The sequence below is a fragment of the Octodon degus genome, unplaced genomic scaffold (genome assembly GCF_000260255.1).
Source record: "Octodon degus isolate 3935 unplaced genomic scaffold, OctDeg1.0 scaffold00057, whole genome shotgun sequence".
NCBI classification, from domain to species: Eukaryota; Metazoa; Chordata; class Mammalia; order Rodentia; family Octodontidae; genus Octodon; species Octodon degus.
In genome coordinates, this window is record NW_004524633.1 from 1,030,198 (window position 1) to 1,038,204 (window position 8,007).

An 8,007-nucleotide genomic window follows, 5' to 3' on the forward strand; every position below is an offset into this window, starting at 1 on the left:
ATATGTGCATATAAGGAGTATCAATAGCACAAGATAACAGAAGAGTTTACACTGGACTGCTTTATTGTCAGCTGCTAACCTGGAAATGTCTTCCAGAATCTCCCTTTGAGGATGATCCTGAGTTAGCATCCAGCAAGAATAGTGTGCGTGTTCAGGAAGAGTGGCTTCCTGCTGGCCATAGTTGGCCCACTCTGCGTCAGTTCTTGTAGGCACCATGGGCTGGGGGACTGGCAATAGCCCCACCCATAGCCAGATTCTGGGTGACAGAACCTCTCTGGCAGTCATTGTCCAAGAATGCCTCTCCCGTGGACCTCCACGCCTGGCTGGTCCTGTCGGGTCCTCTGGACTCCAACTTCAACATCTGCACTGATGCACCAAGCAAGAAGCTAGAGATGCATTTGTTGGATCCTTTAATCTTCCTTCTGCACTTTCACATCCTCAGCACCCTCTGCAGCGGCGTGAGGCTTAATTCCTGAGAATTCTTTGTCCAATCGTTAGCTTTAGCTCTCCTTCCCTGATGGGCCTTGCTGAACTCAGAAGATCCTGCGTGAACATCCTGGAGCCCTCACGTCAGCAGCGCTGAGACAGCACAGCCCGAATGTACCCAAGACAGGCTGGACGAACCAGTAGGCCAGTGCAGAGGCTACAGACAGTGAGTGTGCTGCTACGAGGGACCGGAGAAGAGGCAGAGCGGATTTTGCAATAATGAGACAATCCTCCCTGTGCTGACTGGGAAGACAGACTGCACACTTGACTAATTCGTGTATCTGACTTTAAAGTTTCCAAGCTGAATACTGAAAGTGTCAGTCAGCATTTTTACCCATATACAATAAAGTGCCTTAGGAGAGAGAGAAACCAAAGAGATAAATGATCAGCTTTAAGTGAAAGTGGCTTTAAACTATACATGCAAATCAGGACATAATGAGCAAACGCTTTTCAAACTCAGGCATGTGCACATGCAGATACATCCTGGAATTTGCTGTATTGGAGATGAAATGGTTTCTCTCTCCCAGTTTCTCCAGCCAGAATAGAAATCTTCAGAACCAGCTTTGGGTAGCTTCAAATTATGCCACTGGCTGGAAGATTCTGTAATATGACCTCACAGAAATTTAAATCAGCAACAAATAATTTTTCTTCATTAGCAAAAAGATTTTAGGAATCCAAGGACTTTGTCCAATAACATTCTGAGTAGAAACAGAACACAAAAAAGTATTCTTTTCATATTGGTCAGCTGTCTTGCCACTGTGACAAATTATCACAGAAGCGTATTCCTAAAAAGTCTCATTCATGTTGCTGAACCCTAGTAAGATACCTAGGAAACTCGTAAAAGCATTGGGACTTGTACTGTCGAAACACCACCAGAATGTATAATAGGAAATAAAACCCTCAAAGGAGCTCTGTGGGCCCCAAAATTTCTATGGCAAAAGGTAAGTTAACAATGTACTTGGCTGCTTTCACTGTTCCTGTTGTAGCAAAATTTAAAGAGCCCACAGTCTCTGCCAAAAAGCAGGGGTGAAGGGAAAAATCAAGCTCTGGTAGCACAACTGAACTCCAGTCAAGTAATGCATCTCCCCTCCAGAGTCAGCCACTCTAAACATATGTAGTTGTGCAAATGTAGAATTTCTACTCCATTCCCTGCCCTCTTTATGAAGCAATTGTCTTTCGTGGGCACCCTTTTCTGCTGTCACTATGGTATGTGGCACATGCATGGGAAACAGACCTGGTTGTTGTAGTTCATAGACTTCTGAGTTGAGGGCCTTCACCTCTGTGACAGTCAGTCCTGGCTGTCAGCTTGATGGGCTCGAGAACCACATAGTGAATTAATGACACACACTTCCATGTGCATGCAGGTGGTACTGGAAGGCACGCCCCAGGGACCAGTGCTTGGTTCCTCGCCCTTCTTCCCCAGTGCTGTTCCCCTACTCCTTTCCAGCCATCATGATGTTCGGCTCCACATGCTCTTCCACCACAATGTTCCTGCCTTAGAACCGACTATGGAATGAAAGCTCTGGAACCCCGAGTCCAATAGCTCTCTCCCCTTTTAAGTTTTGGGTGTTAAATAATTTGTCACAGCAACAAGATAGCTGACCAGTATGACCCCAAGGAATTACAGTGGGGTAATTTCATCTCCACGTAGGCCTGTGGCAGGTAATGAGACAATGAACTTCAAGCCTGTGGAACTATGGAATGAGACGCTGAGCAAGAAGTCTTGGAGAAAATGAAGAAACTTGTATGTGGGAGGAACGTAAGTGCAGCTGCAGAGCTCCTTCCTGAGGGACGGCCAGGAGCCATCTCAAGGTCTTCAAACTCCCTCCCATCAAGACAAGACATCCGCTTCTCCATGCCTTTCATCTTCCACAGTTTTCTGACTCTCTCAGACAGTGGCAAGCAAGAGGAGTCACACCTTCTGGCCCTGAGCACGTCTGCTCTGTGGTTCGGCTGTTACCCTAACTCTCAGGCACATCGTGAGTGAGCACAGGCTGTTCTCCCTGAAGAAGAAACACTACCTCCCAAGAGAAGTAATGTAGAGGCAGAGAAAACCTGACACCCCACTATTGCGCCTGCCCCAGGTAGCTGAGTAGCCATCTAATGCAACCACTTCTGAGACACACATGACCTCAAGCTTCTTGCATGGACCCAGCCTTCACATGCAGAACTCCATCCAAACTGCCCCACAAGGTTCTGCACAAGTCAGAGGCTGCTTGCTAAGCCACTAATTGTTTAGCTGGTTTGTTACAGAGTAATGGAAAACTGAGATGGTGGGAGAGAAACTAGGCTTTACAGTGAAAGACCAGGCACTGATTATCTGAGCACAGAGACAAAAGTAAGGCTGGAAAGTTACTCAGTGAAAATGTTAAAAAGGCTCAGAGTCTGGGCTTTGAGAAGACCCCTCCCATTCTGTCCCTAGACATTTCTCTCCTTTTGAGAGCCTGCATCCTGGTTCTCCTGTCTGACTGGATTAAGAACATTCATACCTCAGCTCTCAGTGGTGAAGGGCTCACTGCCAGTGCACAGCACAAAGTGGTGCCCTATAGTGCCAGTCAGGGGCCAGTAGATGCCATGCCAGCTGTTGCCATAGAATGTCCAGCACACACAGGTTGACAAGTTGTTCTTACAGTGATGGAAAAGGTCAGAGTAAACTATGGGCTTAGGGCCACAAACTCCCAGCTCAGAATATGATTAAACAGCAAGGAAGTTCCTACAACTATGCTCAAAGAGACCCATATCTCAGGTAGCCATAGGTGTGGAGTTTTAACAAAACCAGAACAAAAATCTAACCCTAAAGAAAGCTGAACTACCACACAAAATATGTCACAGCATCCCCAGGGCTTTTGTACTGGTTAACTAGATAAATGGAGAATGCAGTTTCCAGTGGCATTGAGAACTTTGAGCTTCCAGCCTTCTGAGCACCCCTCACAGTAGAAGCAACACTTCCTCTCTAACACCTCCAGACAAAAGCATGCTACAGGGACTCAAAAGCACATCGCTTCTGGCTGGAGATGGAGCTGCTTTGCTCAGCAACGTCCGAGCTGGCAAGACGGTGCAATTCCATTCCAGCTCCATGAGGCCTCGGCGTGGTGGATAGCCCAGAGCGGGAAGCCAAGAACCAGGTAGCAGAACGCACGCTACTATGTCTGTATCGAAACTCCCTCCTGACATTTCTTGTGAAAACCTTGCTTTCCCAAATCCTAAATCCCAAGATAATCAGTCAAGATATCCAAAAATTCCCCTAGCAACTGACGTTCATCAATCCACAGGGATGTTATGCCATCGAATAGCTAAGTGACTGGACAGGTCAACTAACCTTCTGAGTTTCTTCTTCTTAAACTAAGACATTTGAGCTAATCTGTTAAGTTCATTCTAGATATAAAAATCCACATGAATTTGTTTATTTCAGAAGTTTAAAATTCTGTTAGACTTCACAAATGCAGTAAGAGCCACCTTTAAATGTGGTAAAAAAAAAAAAAATAGGAAAAACACAGAGTCTGAAAGAGAAACTAGAATCAAAACTTGAAAAATGGCAGACATCACAGCCTTTAAGAAAAGCTGCTACACTGATCTCTTTCAGCACTCGTGGCTTTGCCTCCATCCTTCTGCCTTGCCACTCAAGATCCACAACCCTGAGAGTAACCCCAAGGCTGTACCTGCACGTCCTACCTAGGGCTGGCTGAGGACCTCCTGATGTTCCCCTTGGAAGAGCAGGCCATGGAGAAGAGAGGTTCCTTGAAGGTTGACTGCTGATGGGCCCCTAGAAGCTACCAAGGACCATGCCTGGGTGTGAAGCCAGGAGAGCTGGGTGCCATGTTGCTCGGCTAATGTCTCTGACACTTCTGAGAGTCTCCTTTAGATTGGTGATGGAGCTGACCAAAGCCATGGTCCCAGAGCCGAAGACAATGCAGAAAATTTACACTACAAAATTCAAATAAACTGATCAGATCACCAAGATACCTAGAGATTAAAAATGATGATTTTAAAATGAAATTCACTTCTTAGGAGCATCGCAAAGCAAAGACAAATGACTTGGTTTTGTTTTCATTAGCCTCTATTCAGCCCTAGGCAAATACTCATAAAGTGAGAGAGTATTTAAATATATGAATGCAAATTCAAAAACTCCAGCAGAACAGGTGAATAATTTATAAGCGCACAAATCAAGCCAGCACTCCTCTGGCATTAGCAGCGTGTGTAGGTACCCAAAGCCAGGTAATTACTCAATAATTATCCAGTTCCTATCTCAAGGCTGCAGTATTAGCACTGAAAATTATGTACCAGTTGCACTTGGAATGCTGTGAGGCTTTAAAGCAGATGAAATTACCATGAATTGGCAACTTGTTGGCATCTTTAAGGAGAACTTAAGTATTTGGTGTTGAGATGGACGCATCCACAAGGGCCTGCATATGCATCAGCACCACAAATCGTATGTGCATGTGCTTTCTATTCATGTGTCCATGTTTGCGTGAACGTGGATCTATTTGCCTTACAGTCATAAACATTTACAAAGATGGCTTGTAACAATTCATTGTTCAAAGTGTGCTCAGCCCGTACTGCCCACTGCGAGTGCTCCAACAATACGAGGAAATGGACCTGTGGAAAGTCACCATGCCCTTCTTCGTAAGTGTGGCTCCGGAGACAGTGGGCACGTGGCTGGAACAAGCTCCCCAGGGTCTTGCCAGGACCTTCCTGAACACAGGGCACCCGACAGATGAGCTGGGAAGAGATGGATGAATGGCTCAGATGAGCTGGGAAGAGATGGATGAATGCTTCAGATGAGCTGGGAAGAGATGGATGAATGCTTCAGATGAGCTGGGAAGAGATGGATGAATGGCTCAGATGAGCTGGGAAGAGATGGATGAATGGCTCAGATGAGCTGGGAAGAGATGGATGAATGGCTCAGATGAGCGCGGGCCACAGATAAGATTCCAAGTAAGAGAACACTGAGAGATTATTTTAAGGTTGTTCCAAAAGAGATCTAGACACAAGAGAAGTATTTCCAAGCTACAGACTGCTGCTTCCCTAGCCACCCGGGAGCACAAGCCTTGGGTTTCAGCGGCTTGCCACCATGAGGAGCCCTGCCTTCCACACAGTACACACCCACCCAGGAGGAGTGGCAGTGGGTGAGGCTAGTGACACAGAAAATCTGCTGCTGCAGAGTCCCTCTCCTACAGGCTGGATCTTCAGCTTTACTCCAGAGATGCCACACATGGAGAGTGAAGATCACAAGTGGACTAAGTGGGTTCTTCCACAAAAAGCACTCTGCCCAACTTCACCAGGGAAAGCAGAAGCTAGAACCCCAGCACACATTTCTGACAACCTGGGGGTAAAAGCACTGCTCCCAAAGGTGGGGGTAAAGACTGAACCCAGAAGAAGTGCAGGAACAACTGCTGTTAGCTAAGGGAGACCGCTGTGGAGAGCTCAGGAGATGGTGCCCACAGAGGGCAAGCTAGCCAAGCTGTGTGGCTGCATTTGAAGGTGGGGGGTACTGCAAAACACACATCAATTATAGGTTCCGAGGCTTCCCACCAGAGCTCTACTGAGGACAGCAGCCCCTCGGCCCCCTGAGGATGGCCCAGGAGCCTTGGCAGCCCCAGCCAAGCCCACTGAGATTTCCTGAAGGAGCACCATTGCTCCCGAATACCTGTCTTCTATCTGAAGACCACTGGGGAGATGTGACCACTAGAGCAACCCATGGGAACCTCACAGGGCACTACCCTGGGCCAATCCAGCAGCAAGAGAGCCTTGCACAGCTTGGGCCTGCACTCATCATCATCAGATCCTTCTTGAACTACAACTTGCCCCTTCTCCTTTATGAGGTAAAAACCACAGTGAACCCCACACAGCAGGAGCTTTGGTGAGCCTACCCTGCCCTACACTCCCCTGAGACCCTTGCTGACCTGAAACTACCCATCTACCATCACTGCAGAAATGACAAAAGGAAGAAACAAAAGGCAATCTCAGACCTCCAGCCCACACAAAACAAGTCCAGCACACAAGGTCTTAGCATAATTTGGAAATTATACACTTGAAATGTTTGAGATGACTCCCTCACACTATGGAGGAAATCAGATCAGAAATAATATCTCATATTAAAAAGGAAATGACAACAATCATGCAAGAATTGTTTGATACATCTAAGGACAACACAGGTAAAAAAAACAGAAGAGAATAGGAAAATGATGGAAACTTTGAATGAACAATATAGGAAAGAACTAGAATGCTTGAAACAGATTCAAACAGATATCTAGGACATTAAGAATTTCACTGAAAGCTGGCAAAACCACTTGAATGAAACCTATGATAGAATTTCAGACCTTGAAGATAGCATTACAGCTAGTGAACACAAAAAGAAATGTCTCTTAAAAATAATGAGAAACTGGGAAGTGACAATGCAACAGCTGCAAGATGATGCAAAGAAAAATAATATAAGACTAATAAGTATCAACAAAAAAGCTGGAGATAACACAAAAGACATAAAAAGAGAATGGCCAGATGTAGGAAAAGAAAATTTCCCAAGCATGGGAAAAGAATCCCATATACAGGTAACTGAGGAATATACAACTCCAGCTAGCCATAATCAAACTGAATCATCACCCAGACACATAACAATCAAGATCCCAGAAACAGAGCAAAAGAACAGAATATCGAAGCTGTCAGACAGAAGATAGAGATCACCTATAATGGAAAGAATGTCAGAATCATAGAAGATTTGTCAACACAGACTATCAAATCAAGAAGAGATTGGAGTGACCACAACTTCAACAATAGTAGAAGAGAACAACCAAGCACAGCAAGCAAATAAGCAAAGGGGAAAGGTAGAAAACAACATAACAAATGTAAGCCAATAGTTACGCATTATAACTATCAACAATGGCCTCAATGGCCTCAGTTCATCCATCAAAAGAAACAGCCTGGCAGAGTTGATCAAGAAACAAAAATCCAACAATATGCTGCATGCAAGAAACACATTGAACTCAAAACATAAATAAATAAATAGACTGAATGTCAAAGGATGGAAAATAATACTCCATGTGACATGAACCCAGAAAAAAGCAGGCGTAGCTATTCTGGTTGCAAACAATGTCAACTTCAGACCAAGTGTGATTAAAAAAGACAAGGAAGGCCAGCCACTACATACTTGTTAGGGGAAAACTTCAAGAGGAAGTGGTAACAATTATAGATAGATAGATAGATAGATAGATAGATAGATAGATAGATAGACAGATAGATGATAGATAGATATAGATATATAGACATATATAGATGCACCCAATGTAGAAGCACCAACCACATAAGATAAATTTTAACAGACATGAAAAATCTAATGAGCAATAACAAAATTGTTTTGGAGGAAGTTAACACCCCATTGACACAAAGAGATAGATCAACTATGCAAAAAAAAAAAACAAAGAAACACCCCCTTATTCCCAAAAGATAGGTCAACCAGACAAAAACTTAGCAAAGAAATAACAGAACTGAACCAGAGCTTGAAACAAATGGACTTGGTGGACATAT